Genomic DNA, 17566 nt, shown 5'->3' on the forward strand with positions numbered 1-17566 from the left:
ATTCTGCGTATTTTTTTCTTCAACAATAAAGGTAATTGAAATAAATGTAAAAGTTATATATAAAAGCACGTATAAGATATATAGTTGATAGTTTATCACATAGAAAAAGCGACATTTTTTATGCATATGTATTGATTAATTTAAATTTTGGTACTATACAGTTGGTATGAAATTTCAGAAAGGCAGTAAATAAATTATAATCATGTGAGAAAGCAGGTCGTGGATGCAAGCAACGAATATAGAATATTTGTTGATGCAAGTTATGACAAGCCGGCCAGATACATAACATCCAATAGAACTCTTTGTTTTACACCTAAGGAATGGAATTTAGATGACTAACAAAAATTGAATCATTATTGGTAGTGAGTATAACTTTTAATTAATTATGAATGATAAATTCATTTAAAAATATCAAATTGTTTTGTGAATTTTATTCAAAATATTGCGATTACTTTACAGATTTCTCACGTACAAACAACTATTTATTGATTGTTCTAAAATTGAGTGCATATCAAATGAAGAAATAAAATTACTTGGCTATCTTGTAATGCTATTATAGCATTTTCTACATGTATAGACAGTTATTGGACTACATTTATTGGCTATGACTTATTGGTAAGTTATTAGTGGCATTAAGTCTTTTTCAATATAAGTGATTGATTTTGTAGTTCTACATATTCTCAGTTTACGTTTATTGAATCATTCTATTATTGTATCATTATCATATTAATATATGATTTTTATTCCCTCGAATTTAAATTGATATATCATCCAAGCATATATTATTTATTTATTTAATTTTTCAAAATAATTGTCTTATGGATTTTATTTGAAATATTTTTATTGCTTTACAGATTGCTTTCAACCAACCATTTATTAATGATTTAAAAATTCAGTGCATTTCAAATGAAGAAACAAAATTACTCGGCTAATCCTTAATGCTATTATAGCATTTTCTACTACAAACAATTATTAAACTACATTTATTGGTTTATATATTATGGTAAGTTATTAATGGCATTATGTATTTTCAATTGCCTTTGTAGATCTATATATTTCATTGATAGAATGCTGAGTTTTCATTATAGTAGGGCAACCTTCAACTTTAATTTTTTTAAATAATTTTTAAAGTAGATTTTCTATAATTAATTAAATTATTATTTGGGCGATTAACTCGGATAGCCAATTGCATTCCGAGTTAAAAGAACGAAACGTGCTACAAAATTACTAGAGATGTGGAGTGTAAATGTCAAATGTATGCTATCGGAATACAAACGACTAATTATACGAGGGGGATCAATAAGTCTTTACAAAAAAAAGGAAAAAAAATTTTTGCGTATGTAATTTTTATTTATTTTTCAACATAATCTCCTTGAAGGTCGATACATTTTATTAAATGGCCTTCCAGTTTCTTTAAGCCGTGAGAAAAATATGATTTCTGAAAACCCTCAAAATAGGCATTTGTTTCGGCGATGACTGCATCATTCGACGTGAATCGTTATCCGGCAAGCTATTTCTTGAGGTTGGGAAATAAGAAAAAGTCACTGAAAGCCAAATCAGGCGAATATGGTGGATGGTCAATTAATTTGAACTTTAAATCATTAATTTTTACTATCGAAACTGCATACGTGAGAACTCGAGCATTGTCTTGAAGAAAGAGGCATTTTTTTTTGTTCAAGTGAGGACGTGTTTCTCTGATTTTTTCTTTCAGCTAACCTAATAATGACGCATAATATTATCCAGTGATCGTCTGACCCTTTCCCAAGTAGTCGATGTAAATGATTCCATATACATCGAAGAAAACTGAGGCCATAATCTTGCCAGCTGACTTTACTGTCTTTGCCTTATTTGGGGCTGATTTTCCTGCGGTAATCCATTGTTTGGACCGTTCTTTGGTTTCAGGAGTATAGTGGTGTACCCATGTTTCGTCTACAGTTACGAGTCGACGTCAAAAGTCTTCCGGATTACGACGTATGCGTGCCAAAAGAGCCTTAGAGGTGACCACGCGGGTTCGTTTGTTTTCAACAGTGAGCAAACGTGGCACCCATCTTGCTGATATTTTTTTCATCCCCAATTTTTCATGCAAAATTGAAATGATTGTATCCTTTGATACCCTTGTGGCCTCAACTAACTCTCGCAATTTTAATCTTCTATCACTCAAGACCATATCGTGGATTTTGTTAATCATTCCGGGCGTACTTACTTCTACGGGGCGTCCTGAACGAGGTTCATCTTTTGTTGTTGTACGGCCGCGTTTAAATTCATTTACCCAGTTATAAACAGTCTTAAATATAGGGGCAGACTTGCCATGAACGGCGTTCAACTCAACAATGATTTCTTTTTGTGTAAGCCCTTTCAAATAAAAATGTTTTATCACCGCTCGAAACTCTGTTTATTCCATTTTTCAAATAAATCAATAACTTTTTATTCAACCAATGCTCACAAAAAAACGACTTAATGAATCGAGCTGAAAGTATGTACGATATCTAGTTAGTAGTATTGCTTACCAAAAACATCATAATTTAAGCATGACGAGAGCCATCTCTTGGATTTTGTAAAGACTTATTGACCCCCCCTCGTATCAAACAGACTATTGCCAAGAGGTCGATCGGGATAACGCCCGTCATCGCGAATATCGCGTTTTCCGAAACTGTTCGGTACGCGCACGCGTCTCTTAGCGCTCCCGTTCTTTGTACGCTCGTCATAGTCTTTGCGTGTCTCCTCATCCGTAACGAGTCGGCCCATACCTCTGCTCCGTAAATCATGATGGAGTAGGTTAAGCTCATCAGCAGTCTTCGTATACTCGGTCTCGGTCCTTTCGCTCTGGTGGTCGCGTCTCGTATGTGGGGCCAAAATTCATTTTCGTATCTAGAGTCATCCCCCGCTACTTTACCTCACTTTTGGTCTCCAGTCGTTCCGTTCCTATGGTCATTGGTATTATCGTGTCTATTCTCTATCTCATCAGTATCAGTAAGCCTGTCTTAAAAAGAGCCAGGCTCAGTCCGTGGTCCGTCATCCACCCGTCCAAACGCCTCATCACCTGACTCAGTTTGAGCTGAGCCAGATGTGTGTCGTGGGCCGTTATTACGGCTGCTGTGTCGTCAGCGTAGGCGACCAGACGCGTCTCCAGGGTCATGTCGAACTTTATTAATCCGTCGTACAGTATGTTCTAGAGGTCGGGACCCAGTACGGAAACTGGGCTCTCCACAGTCTCCGCCAGCACTTACAACTGATGTGCCTTCACCGAGCTCACTACAGAAGCCAGCAGACGCTTCGTCACCCACGACGCCTAAGGCGCAACCATTTGCGACACCATCGACGAGCTCAAGCTCGCCAGTCATGGACCCAAGCGTCGACCCTCCACCACCTCCAGCGGCTACCACCCGTCAATCTTTCCTTAAAAATAGCAACGACAACGTTCCCAGGAAACGACACCAGCCCAACATCCTACGCAGGGTCAGATTCCGCCCGCTCTCCGCGGATAGTTCAGAGGGGGCAGTGGATGTCGTGTCTCACACGAGGTCGCTACTGACACCACTCGGACGCCTGTCCCGTCAGCAGCGCTGACATCCACGCAGCGGGGAAACGGCTGTGCTGGCGCTCAGGTGCTGGAGGAGAAGATAGCAGCTAATGATGCTGATCGGGGCAATCGCTCCTTCTTCTCCTTCCGGACGCTGACCAGCGAACACTCTCTCGCGCACGCAATCAAATCGGTTATTACAATTGTCACGTGGCAATTCAGTTTGTAATTTAATTATAAATTAATAAATTAATTAATTAAGTTATTTGATTATGTATATTAGGATGATCCAAACAAGCTTGTTGATCGATTAAGATTGCTTTTCGCCGAACAAACCGCTGGTAATCTTAGTCATGTTAATGAAAATCATTTAATCATTGAAGAAAAACGTGAAGCTGGACATACAGGGTGACCCATTTTAATCGCTACACCTGGATTTTTCGAATTCCAAGACAGATAGGAAAAAATGGTTCAGACAAAAGTTGTAGGGGACGAAGGGGGCCAAACAATGGTCCTAACAAATTTGACCTTGAACTTGATATTCAAGGTTATTTCAAGGTCAAGTGGTTTTTTTGAATAGGAATACCTATTTTTGACCCCGGATTCGGAAAGAGCAGAAAATTTCACGTTCAAAACCATATTGAGACATTTTATTCACGGTTATTTCAAGGTCAAATCAATGTCAAACTCCGAAAAATCCATTTTAAGTCGTTTTTCCACGAGTCACAGACTTAAGTGGTTCAAATTGATCGTTGATTTAAAACGGAAACCCATACACCCAAAACTTTCACATCCTAGTAAACAAAAATCGAACTTGCACATCCGAACCCCATTCTCTTCATAGCCTCACATGCTAAACTGTTACACCAGACATCCCCCAGTACCACACATCTCTATCCCATGTATGATGTTTGTTTAACGGAAACTTCATGATCATTGAAGCTTCTGTTGTAAATGTGTCAACCTTTCGTTTAGCGCTACCCAGAAACAACGACGTGGACGTAGTAAGGACTGTTTCCTTTGGGGTGCTTGAGTGAGTCCCCGTGCCTCTCACTGTTCAGGGTGCTTGATTTAAGGTGGGTCCCTACCTCAAACTCTATTTTTTTTATTTTATGACCAAAATCTTTGAAATTTTAACCACATATTCTACATAAAAAAACAAAAATTTTGATGCCCCCCAGAATTTTTTTCCATGTGTTATACCTATTTTATAAGCATTTTAACCCATTTTTAGACCTTATTTCAAAATGTTCCTTGCGCACTCCAGTTTGACCAAAATTATTGTTCGAGGTCTCATTCTCTTCCTTAAAACTCAGAGAACAAAAGTTACTTACCAAAAAATTTCCTCATCAGTGATATACTTAATTACACCACAAAACATCAATAATACCATAAAAATCTTAAAATTCCCATATTTTTCATCACAACTATTAAGCCACCGTACATCCAATCACATCTCACAATTTTTGGGTAAGTAACTTTTATTACTCATGTTTCAACGAAGAAAATGAGTCCACCCAGACTTATTTTCCTCAAAATCCAATGCGCAAGGAACATTTTGAACACTAAAAAACAATAAGCTGAACAAAATGCATTTAAAGTTATGAAACACTATTTCACTATCGTAAACTACACCAAGCTATTCTTTGGCTCAATTTATATGAATATGAACATACACCTAACAAATAAATCACTTTTCTGAGAAACCAATACTTTTTATTTGAACTTTTGATCACAGATATTATTTTAAATCATATTTTTGCACTTTTCATAAAATACACAAAGTTCTTCAAACAGTCAATTTTTTTATCACTGATTTAATAAAACATTTTCTCATTAAAATCTTCTTAGCCATTTCAAAATCTGTTTAAAACAACCTCAAATATTGTCTTTTAAAATGTACTGTCTATGTATAAACACACGTATATTTCTAAAATTATATAAAAAGAGCGATAAAAACAATTAAAACAGATAATTAAAGCACTTTATAGAGCAATTAAGCACTGAATCACATCTTATAATCACATTTTATAATCACAGTATTATTTGAAACTATAATTCAAGTGACTATCACATCACTTGTAAGAAATAATTGTTCACTTTGTTTACACTTCAATGAAATTTTCCACTAGCGTAACTCACACCTTCAGATTGCACTTTTGATTTTTCTACATTTTTTTTCTCATACTTGTTATCAATGCGTCTTTTTTTTTCTTCAATAGAACTCTTGATGTCACTCTGCCTCTGTCTTTTCAAATCTTGAGAATTGAAAATTTTTATTGCGTTGTCAGTCAAAGCTTGTTTTTTGTATAATTCAGCAGTTTTTAATGCACCTAAGTTGAAATGAGCCACACCCTTAGCAGCAGCATTTTCAATTTTATCTTTTGAAACAAATATTGTTTTTGGACACAACCTCCACACTACTGAACGAAGCCCTTCATTGGCATTCTGAGTTAAACCTTGAGAACAGCCTGCTAACAATTCTGTTTTAGAGAGTCTTTCAAAAATTGGCTTCAACCGTTCATTCACTGTTGAATTTAAGAAAACAGGCATGTTGTTGTGTGTTGGAGGTCGAAGACCAAGAGCAGTTGCTTTATTAAAAAAGCACCAGGACTTTTCACCTGAAAGAAAAATAAAATATTCAAAATTATTTCATGAAGTAGAATAATCTAATTATACTGAAAAATTTATTATATATACCTTTAGGACAAAGCGAATGATCATGTTTTTCATCAGTTGATGAACAATGAGCTAAAGTAGCTAAGACTTCAGTTCTCATTTTCTCTACGTTGTTTTTGTTTCTTTTGATACAACTCAAGTAATAGTTACTCAAATGTTTAATACACTTATCAGTTAAGGCACCTTTTTTATTTCCACCAAGCGTTATTTCTGAAATTAAAAAGATGAGATTTAAATTTCTATCTGCAAAATAATATAATATACATTCTCAATAAAAGTAACTTACTTTGAGCTTTTGCTTTTTTAATTTCTTCATGGAGAGCAGTTGTCATCCTTTTTTTAACGTGATTTACACATTGCTCTCTAACTAATGGAATCCCATTGTAAATGTTTTGCTTTTCCAAATGAATAAATGTCTTTGAATCTCCATCACACAAAATAGTAGTATATCTAAAGTTGCCTTGTGAAATTGATCTTCGCCACATTATGTCAGCAGCAGCTACTTCCATAGATCCAGATGAACCGTGAAAGTTAATGCTACAAAATTTTTTATGAGGTTGATACCAGGAATCATATTCTGGTGAATCAGCTCCCAAATCATTACTAGCTTGCAGGCATTGATGACAATATTTGCTCAAAATTTCATAATCCACTACCAGTCCAGTAATAACATCGATAACAAATGCTATGCCATAATTGGAAACATGCCCTCTTCTATGCCAAGTGCCATCGTAAGAAACAGTTAAATTTATTGTCTCACCTTTTTTCAAATTGTATAAGTCTTCATGTATTTCTCTAACTTTCTTTCTACTTCTAGCGAGCACTTCTGTTTTTAAAACTCTTGCTTTTTCAATTACTTTTTCTAGGTGAGTATAATAGGTTTTTGAACTCATACAATGCATATCTAATGCAGCAGTAAGTTTTTGCATAGCAGCATGACCAGCTCCTATTTCTGTGAATGCGTCAACTAACTTTTCATTGATATTAAAACTGGAATTATTTTGGCGTGGAGCAGTATACAACTTATTGATGATTTCATCACAATTATTACACACAATGTGAAACTCACTAGCAAAACCAAATCTATTAACAACTTTAAAATGAGCACCAATCTCTTTGCACTTTAAACAAAAATAATTCTTGAATGAACAGCTAAGGATACTCGAATGTACTAAAAAAAATTCATCTTGACTTGTTGGACTGAACACATTAGATTTCATATTTTTCGGCTCATGACTTTTATCATCTGTTACTTTTGTATCTTTTGTATTATTACTTTCAGTTTCATTATTAGGCACTGGATTTCTGTTCTTATTCGCTAAACTATCTTGCACATTGGGTTCATTAAAAAAATTTAATTTTCTCGTACTTGCACTAGCATCTAATGTATTTTCTGTTGGAGTTGCCTTCTTTTTTGTTTTTTTACTATTATTTGCTGCGCCAGCCAATCTTCTTCTTCTTCTACCTTTTACAGGTTTTCTATACTTTTTTGATAATCTGTGCATCTTACCAATTAAAACTTAAAACTAATCAGTATTTGATAATTAATAAATTATACTTATAAATAATTACAACTAATGGCCTGAATCAGGCTCTAAAATTATAATATCACATTGTTGTTTTGTGCTGTTAGTCATGGAGGTTATATACTGTATATATAGCCTACATGGCTGTAGTCATAGTCCGCCAAGACCTACTCCAAGTTATGTTTGCGCATGCGCGTGGAACTCAGACTCGAATCTACACATAAGCTATACAGAATATTGGAACGGCCGTTTGTTTTTTTGTTTATAAAATTTCTTATTTATCAAATGTTTTATAAACATTTTTGTACAATTTTGGAGTACAGAATTACCCTAAATAATAAATTTTGCTCAAATATTGAAATGAAATGTTTAAAATACTAATCATAAACATAAAATATAAAAAACACAAAAAATACAATTTTTACAAAAAAAATTTTTTTAATTATTTATTCATTGATCCTGAAATAAATTTTTTCCTGCATTAGGATTTGGTTTTTCTTATTCTAGAATACACATAGAATACATTTCTGAAATAAAAAAAAATCGATTTTTTGGTCATTTTTGAGGTAGGGACCCACCTTAAGTGAGTCCCTTCGCCTCTCACTGTTCGGAGTGCTTGATTTAAGTGAGTCCCCGTGCCTCTCACTGTTCAGGGTGCTTGATTTAAGTGAGTCTCTTCGCCTCTCACTTATGTGTTTATCTAGCCTCGAAGCAAATGTTCGAAATTACGACCATTTGCTTCCAGGCACATAGTCAAACGCCTTTGTAAGTGTCGAACGGTGTTTAGCAAAGTTTGCCTTGGAATAGCATCGCAAGCTCGACGAATTCTGTCCATCATGTCTAATCTTGTGGTGGGCCTTTCCGCAAAAACGGCATTTTTTAAGTACCCCCATAAGTAAAAATCTGGTGATGTAAGCTCGGGTGAGCAAGCAGGTCATTCAACCGGACCACCTCGACCAATCCATCTGTTACCGTACTGATTATTCAAAAAAGTCCTGACAATTCGAGCGAAATGTAGTGCGCCGTCCTGCTGGAGCCACATTCTCCGTCGCGTTTCTAAGTCAACATCTTCCATCAATACAGGTAGTTCATCTCTTATTAGCGTTAAATACGTGTGTTGATTAACATTTTCTTCGAAAAAGTAAGGGCCAATCAAGTATCCATTAATAATCCTACACCATACCATAATACTCCAACGTCTTTGATGGTTTACAGTTCTGACCCAATGAGGATTAACATCAGACCAGTAATGACAATTATGTCTATTCAATTCCCCATCACTTTGAAATTTTGCCTCATCAGAAAAAAGAACAAAATTAAAAAAGTCTGGATCATTTTCTATCATTTGTAAAGCCCATTGGCAAAACACAATACGCTGTTGAAAATGAGCAAAATGTAGCTCTTGGACCAGAGTAATATGATATGCATGATATCTAAGCACCTTCATAATTCTTAAAAATGTACTTTTTGGAATACCGATTTCCCTTTCGACTCGACGAGCGCTTATCTGTGGGTTAAGATGAATTATTGCCAGAATAGCCACAATCCGATTATCATTTTCATCATATTGATGGCGCCCACGTTGACGAACCATGTGTCCACCACGAGCTCATTGAGTTAAACGTCTGATAGCCATAGCTTCGGGGTGTCGTCTGTCTTGATAGCGTTCAGCATAAATTCTTGCCGCAGCACGATAATTATTTCGGCTTTCTCCTAAAGCCAACGTCATGTCAACGATCTCGTTGGGCGCGTAGTCAGCCATTTCAGAGGCAGCTATTAATTATTATTAAATTTGAATAGTGAAATGGTATAAAAAATAATAATAATTATAATATTCACCCGTATACGGTCGCGACCAAAAAAGAAAAATGTTCCTAGATTACGGTAACTTTATCTGACTAAGTGTATTTGCCACAAGTGTTCCGATTGTCACACTTTTGTAATTGTAAGTTTTATAATAAAGTAATAATCATTAAATTATTTCTAATTTGAATTGCACATAATACTAAAACTTGCTTTTATTTTAAATATTGTGAATTATTTCCGTTCAAACTTAAAAAATACTAATATTGATAATATAATCATTAAAAGCACATTTACAAATAAATTCTGTTCAGTCAAAGATTCTTGTAATAATATCTGAACTGCTGACCGATTTTAATATTTTCCGCACATTTTTAATATTAAACTTTATTTTTGATAGTTTGATTCTAGAAAAAATACCTTTGATGCTTTTTGTACAAAAAAGAAATGTTGCATATTTATTGCTTCGAAAGTTATGACTATTCTTTTTAAACAATCACATTATTTACAGCTCATATCTTCAATTTTCTCATAACTTTCGAAAAAATAAATAAAGATACAACATTTCTGTTTTTTACAAAAAGCATCAAATTAGTTTTTTATAAAATTTACAATTAATAAAGTGTGACAAACGTTTTTCTTTTTTAGTCGCAACCACATACAGGCGAATATTATAATTATTAATATTTTTGATACCATTTTACTATTTAAATTTAATAGTAATTAATGGCTGGCTCTTAAATGGTTGACTATCAGCCTAAAAAGATTATTGACACGACGTTACTTTTAGGAGAAAGCTGAAGTAATTATCCTGGTGCGACAATCGGAAATCAGTATTTCAAGGTAGGGGCGGAGGGACTCACTTAAATCAAGCACGCCGTACAGTGTGAGGCGAAGGGACTTACTTTAATTAAGTGATGTAACTAAATCTACGATCAGTTTGAACCACTTAAGCCTGTGACTCGTGGAAAAACGACTTAAAATGGATTTTTCGGAGTTTGACCTTGATTTGCCCTTGAAATGACCGTGAAAAAAAGTCTCAATATGGTTTTGAACGTGAAATTTTCCACTCTTTCCGAATCCGGGGTCAAAAATAGGTATTCCTATTCAAAAAAACCACTTGACCTTGAAATAACCTTGAATGTCAAGTTCAAGGTCAAATTTGTTAGGACCATTGTTTGGCCCCCTTCGTCCCCTACAACTTTTGTCTGAACCATTTTTTCCTATCTGTCTTGGAATTCGAAAAATCCAGGTGTAGCGATTAAAATGGGTCACCCTGTATGTCCAGCTTCACGTTTTTCTTCAATGATTAAATGATTTTCATTAACATGACTAAGATTACCAGCGGTTTGTTCGGCGAAAAGCAATCTTAATCGATCAACAAGCTTGTTTGGATCATCCTAATATACATAATCAAATAATGTTCTTTTCCTTGCTATTGAGCTCTGCGATATACGAATATGTGTCGAAAACCTTTGAATCAGTGCTGAAGAAAGGTCGTAAACCAACTAATCTACATACCAATCGAGGAAAAGAATTTTACAATAAATATTTCCAAGAATTGATGAAAAAGCAGAAGATTATTTTATGTTCAACGTTCAGCAACCTCAAGGCAGCTATCTGTGGAAAATTTAATCGCACCCTCAAGAACAACATATAGAAAAAGTTCAGTCTCCGCGGCAACTACAAGTGGTTGGATGTATTACCTGACTTTATAGCAGCTTACAGCAATAAAAAGTATCGAACGATAAGAATGAAATCAGTAGATTTCACTACAAATAATGAAAACGAATTGAAAAGAAAATTTGTAAGCGATAGACACTTGTTTAGTGAAGTTAAATTCAAAACTGGTAACAAGTTTCGCGTCAGCAAGTCAAAATATATATTTGAAAAAGGCTACAGACCTAATTGATATACCGAGATCTTCACTATCGATCGAGTCATCAAAATCAAGGCGGTAACTTATTATCTGAGAGATTATCAAGATACACCCATCGCTGGTGGGTTTTATGAACAGGAACTTTAAAAAGCCATGTATCCGGATGTGTACATAGTTGGAAAATTTCTCAAGAGGCGTGGAAATGAAGTATATGAGAAATGGCTTGGATTCAACAACTTTCACAATAGCTGGATCGCTAAGGGATTGAATCGCTCAAAAGTTACCAAAAAATTTTCAGAATTTTCATTGTTGAATTATTGCTTGCAAAAATTTCATAAAGTCATACCATTTGAAAGCTCTTAAAAATACCTTTCAAACGCGCTTCCGGAAGACTCTGTACGTTAATTTTCACCAAAGACATTGAACTAAAGTTTTGACTAATATTGCGGCGGGGGCCTAAAATAGGTGACCAGACTAACCGGTAGTGCATATAGGCAATTCCAGGAATTTTTTAACATTTAACTGACTAGGAGTTTCACTGATTTTGTCGGTGATTTTTTCTAGGATTCTACATAAAAAATAAGCACTTTGGCTATCTCAGAATTTTTTCAGCTTATCTATATGTTTATATACAGAGCGTAACAAAAGTACTGAAACGGTCCTGCATTTTTTCAGGTAAGGTATTTTTGAAAAAGGTTAGGGTCAGATCTTTCGTAACTTTTGGCAAGAAATTCAATTGTGACCTTGGATTTGACCTTGTACCTCACCTTCAAGGATATTTCAAAGTCAACTTTTTTTCAAATGAAAACCACTCTTTTTCATAGCGGCAATTGAAAGATCGGAAAATTTTACGTTCAAATATGTATCGAGGTCCAAGGTCAAGGACAATCCTAAAGGTCAAACATATGTTGTTAGGGAAACATCTGGAAATTTCGTAGGATTAGTAAAGGATATAAATAACAAATTTTTCAAACGAAAACATCTATTTTTTATATCGCCAATGAAAAATTTTACAGTGTGGTAAATTGTAGATTATAAAGGTCACATCCCCATATTTGACTTTTATTTTTCCTCTAGGGTTGTCTTTCACCTTGGACCTCGATACATATTTGAACGTAAAATTTTCCGCTCTTTCATTTACCGGTATGAAAAAGAGGGGCTTCCATTTGAAAAAAAATGACCGTGAAATAACCTTAATGGTGTGGTTCAAGGTCAAATCCAAGGTCACCATTGAATCCCTTGCAAAAAGTTACGAAAGTTCTGACTCTAACCTTTTTCAAAAATAACTTTCATGAAAAAATACAGGACCGTTTCGGTACTTTTCTTACGCCCTATATATTTTATAAAGATCCTGAAAACGAGCTTTTGTGAGCTATCTTTAAAAACTTATAGCTCCGCGAGTTTTAATTCTTTTTTTTCGTGCGGCAGCTTATTGTTTTCCTTTTTTCTTCCACTTTTAAGAAAAATTTGTCCTAAATGAATAAACGAGTATCAGCATGTTCTTCGGTGAGTTGAACCACCACACTCGGATCCAATTTTAAAGTCATTTTTAAATTATCATATCTTTACCAATTTTAAAACTTTTTGAAACGCCGTGCGCGAGGCTCGACTTTAGAGCCATCTGTTATGGCTGTAAAGCATGCGATTTACACACGCTCTTGCAAGCGTGCGTAGGGATCTAAAAGTCGACTGCTACAGTTGCTGAAAGCGTGCGTGGGGATCGAAGCGCTGTCGAACCAATTCTCTTCTTTTTATGACACTACCTGCGCGAGGCTTGCTCTCGCTCGACTCGAGTTCAAGTCTGTCAATAATCCCAAACACATGGCCCGCGAATGTCAAACATGCATTTTTTTCTTTTTTTTTTCTCGCACTCGGGCTTTCCCAAACGTTTCACATTTTAACGTGTCCTACACTATTGTTCTGTCCATTTCCTCATTCTTTTCACTGCCTTTGCATAGGAAAGAACATCTTGTGTGCTGCATTTTTAAAGAAAGAAGTGAAAATGGTTAACAGTTCTACTGACGACACAGATAATGTATCTGATTATGGCGATGAAATACCTCCTGACATTATAGCAGCAGCGAAAGAAGTATCTTTAGATTTATTACCTGACAGTTCTAAACGATTGTATACTGCAACATATAATAATTTCAAATCGTGGCGTTCAAGTAAGAAAACCAGCTCATTTGCTGAAGAAGTATTTTTAGCCTATTTCAAAGAAATCGCACAAACACTCTCACCAGCTACATTATGGAATAAATTTTCGATGCTAAGAGCTACAGTAAAAACTTTTGACAAATTTGATCTCAGCAGTTATCATCAACTCATAGCTTATATTAAAAAGAAAAATGCCAAGTATATCAAAAAAAAGTCTAGAATTTTTCCAGCTGAAAATATTAGTAAATTTTGCAACGACGCTCCTGATGAAGTACATTTATGTACAAAGTTATGTTTTATACTATTCATAATCCTATATATATTTTATTTAAGTATTATTCAAAACTTTTATGGATTTATTTTATTCATAATAGGTTATTCTCATTTTTGGAATTCTTGGTGCGATGAGAAGAGGCGAATTAGCAAATATTACTACAAAACAAGTCGAAGAGAATGATGAGAACATGATTTTAGTGCGTATTCCTATCACTAAAAATAGTGTTTCTAGATTTTTTGCTATTTATGGTGAATTCTACGAAATTTGCAAAAAATATACGGCTTTGAGACCTACAAATATTGAAAAACACAACAGATTTTTCATCCATTATGCAAATGGAAAATGCTCTAGGCAGCCTATTGGTATAAATACGATAGGACAAGTACCAAAGAAAATTGCTACGTGGTTATCGTTACCAGAACCTGATTTGTATACCGGGCACAGCTTGCGCAGAACGTCAGCGACTTTGTTAGTCGACGGAGGGGGCGACATAACAGATTTGAAGAGACATGGTGGATGGAAATCTACAACTGTAGCTGAAGGCTACATTGATCAATCTCTTCAACATATAAAAGACATGCAAAAGAAAATAACAAAAAGAATAACTTTAAAAAAAATTGATCAAAATATTTTAGAAAGTCAGTCTCCAGCAAACAAGAGAAACAGAACTGAGCAATCGCAACCATCTTGCAGTAATTATCCTTCAGTAAATAATGATAATGAATCAGTGCCAGATGAAAATTTTCAACCAGAAGACGATGCTTTTTTATATCCGTCAGATACTCAGAAAGCTATAATTGAGTCTCCCGTAAAAAAACGTCGCCAGCAAGATTCTTTCTCTTTGAAGAGTGATGGCGGAAATATTACTCTACATTTTAATAATTGTAATGTTACAATTAATATTAACAATAACAAAGGTGATTCTTCTAAGTTAACATGAATTGTTAATTGTTTTGTACTTAATTTTTATATTGAAATGTTCTTAGTTAAAATGTGCTTAAAGTATAAAATAAATGCAATATTTGGTTTAATTTAAAATATGTGTTGGTTATATCATTGAAACTCTTCATTTTTGTAATGTTTATATATATTAATGTACGTTTAGTCGAGCCTCGCGACACTCGTTTCAAAAAATAGTATACGCAACTAGTGCGAGGGGAACGCGATTTACGCACGCGTGTTAGTTCACGCCCAAGCGGAGCGAGTATATAAAATATACTATTTTGATGGTATAAAAACTTGATTTTTTCGACTTTGTAAGAGCTTTCATTTTTTTCCCGCCTATTTTTCTAAGTTATTCAGAACCGTAGTTATAACAGTTTAAATTTAGCAGTTTGTCCAATACATGCGATTTTCAATGCTAATTAAAAAAAACGGTTTACCTTTTTTTTGTTCTTTAACACTGTTTTAGTTACTTCAAATCTAATAGAAAATGCCCAAAAAGTTTCTTCTTGTGTTTTGGCTTAGTTTTTGAGAAAATCATTTTTTGAAAAGTGAACATTTTCACTTATGCGAAAAATCATGTATTTTAAATGACCAGAACTCCGGTCCTAATTAACTTAAAAAAACATCCATCATTTCAAATAAAAATTCTTAAAAAGACAAAAAAAAATAAGTCGTTCAACAATCAAAAAAATTCAAAATTGACAATATTACAAGCATTTGAAAATGACTCTAAAATGTGCTACATAGACGTTGGTTAAACCTACAGCTGATGTTGTGGATGGAATTTTTGGGTCTGGGTCTATGTACTGCTCAAATGCACAAGAGTTGACGAAAAAAATGAACCATCGTGCGACAAAGAAGAATGAAAACTTGCAAAATAAAGAATTTTCTTCTGCAAACCGCATTCAAAAGATTCAAATACAACTAGATCCTATACAAGGCACTGAAAAATCATTACAATATAACTAAAAATTAATATACTGAATCATTTTTCAAGCGAAAATCATTGCTTATGATTTTAGTTTACATTGAACAATGTTTGAACTTCTACAGCTATATGGCTATTTAGGGAATCCACGGTTTGCTTTTTGCGATATAAATGGTAAAAAATGTACCTCAAATTTGATTATGGGATCTTGCAACATATGTATTTCAATTAACTTTAAGCCAAAAGTTAGCGGGGTTTACCCAGCGCTTTTCAAAAAAAGTAAAAAACAAGAAGAAATAAATTAATAAAACGAAAAATTATACGATACATATAATTTTTTTATTAGTGTACTCGACTTTTTAATTCTAGAAACGCTGGATTCGATTTCTGTTTTATGAAAAATTTTTTCGTTAAATTAATGTCAGTAAAAAAATTTTTTTCTGCAAAAATGTTTACATTATATTAGATATTTGCTCGAAATTCTATAGGCATCTTGCATATTTCTAGAATATACAAATAGTATATGCTTGAATTAAGTTTTTAAATTGGTTTCTTGATGTATTAGAAAAACGTTATTTATTTAGTTTCAGCTGCATACTACTGTGGGCAAAAAGTAAGGTGAATTTTCAATTTAAACTTCGCGGACTTAACATTTCGGGCTAGTTCTTTTTTTCTTGAGTTGGTAGGACTGCGAATGACATCTGGGACAAATTTCATGTCAATGTCATCATCAGTAATATATTTACGCTTGTGTTTACCAAACGACCAAGAGTGCATGTTTCGATTTTTACAATGTCTGATTTAATTGAGCAAAGAAGTGCCATCAAATTTTGTTTGCGGAATGAAATTTCGGCTGCGGAAACGTTGAGGATGTTGCGGAAGGCCTTTGGTGATTCTACCATGTCGCAGAAAAATGTTTATAAGTGGTACAAAGACTTCAAAGAGGGTCGAGAACGTGTTGATGACTTGGAGCGCTCCGGACGACCATCGACGTCAACAGATAACCAACACGTCAATAAAGTGAAGGAATTAGTGCTCGAAAATCGTCGGTTGACTGTTAGAGACCTTACTGATATGATCGGAATATCAGAAGGATCTGTGAAAACAATTTTGAAAGACCATTTGGGCCTACGAAAAGTCAAATCTCGTTTGGTACCGAAAACGCTCAATTTCTTGCAAAAAAGTCGCCGCGTTGATGTGTGTGAAACAATGCTTTCTGACTATCAGGACAAGCTCAAATGCATGATTACGGGAGATGAGACTTGGATTTATGCTTACGACCCTGAAACAACCGACCAATCAAGCGAATATCGTGCTAAAGGCGAGGCCAGACCGAAAAGAGCACGTCAAAGTCGTTCAAAAATCAAGGTCATGATGACAGTTTTCTTCGATTTTCGTGGTGTGGTGCACTATGAATTCCTTCCACCCGGCCAAACTGTTAATAAGGAATATTATTTGAGCGTTATACGTCGTTTGCGTGAAGCAATTCGTCTAAAAAGACCAGAATTATGGGCCAACAACTCTTGGTTTTTGCATCACGATAATGCACCATCTCACACTGCACTCGTTCTTCGTGACCATTTCGCCAAAAATTCGACGCATATCGTTCCGCAACCACCGTATTCGCCTGATTTGGCTCCGTGTGACTTCTGGCTATTCCCAAAACTCAAGAGACCACTCCGGGGAACGCGTTTCGAGTCGATTGAGGAGATAAGAGCTGAATCGAAGAAGGCGCTGATGGCTATACCGGAAAGGGACTATTTGGCATGTTTCGAGGATTGGAAAAAACGTTGGCATAAGTGTATTTTATCGGGAGGGGATTACTTCGAAGGGGATGACATTGATGTAGAAG

Source organism: Phymastichus coffea, unplaced genomic scaffold (genome assembly GCF_024137745.1).
Source record: "Phymastichus coffea isolate CEN01 unplaced genomic scaffold, Cenicafe_Pcof_1.1 PCOF00012, whole genome shotgun sequence".
NCBI classification, from domain to species: domain Eukaryota; kingdom Metazoa; phylum Arthropoda; class Insecta; order Hymenoptera; family Eulophidae; genus Phymastichus; species Phymastichus coffea.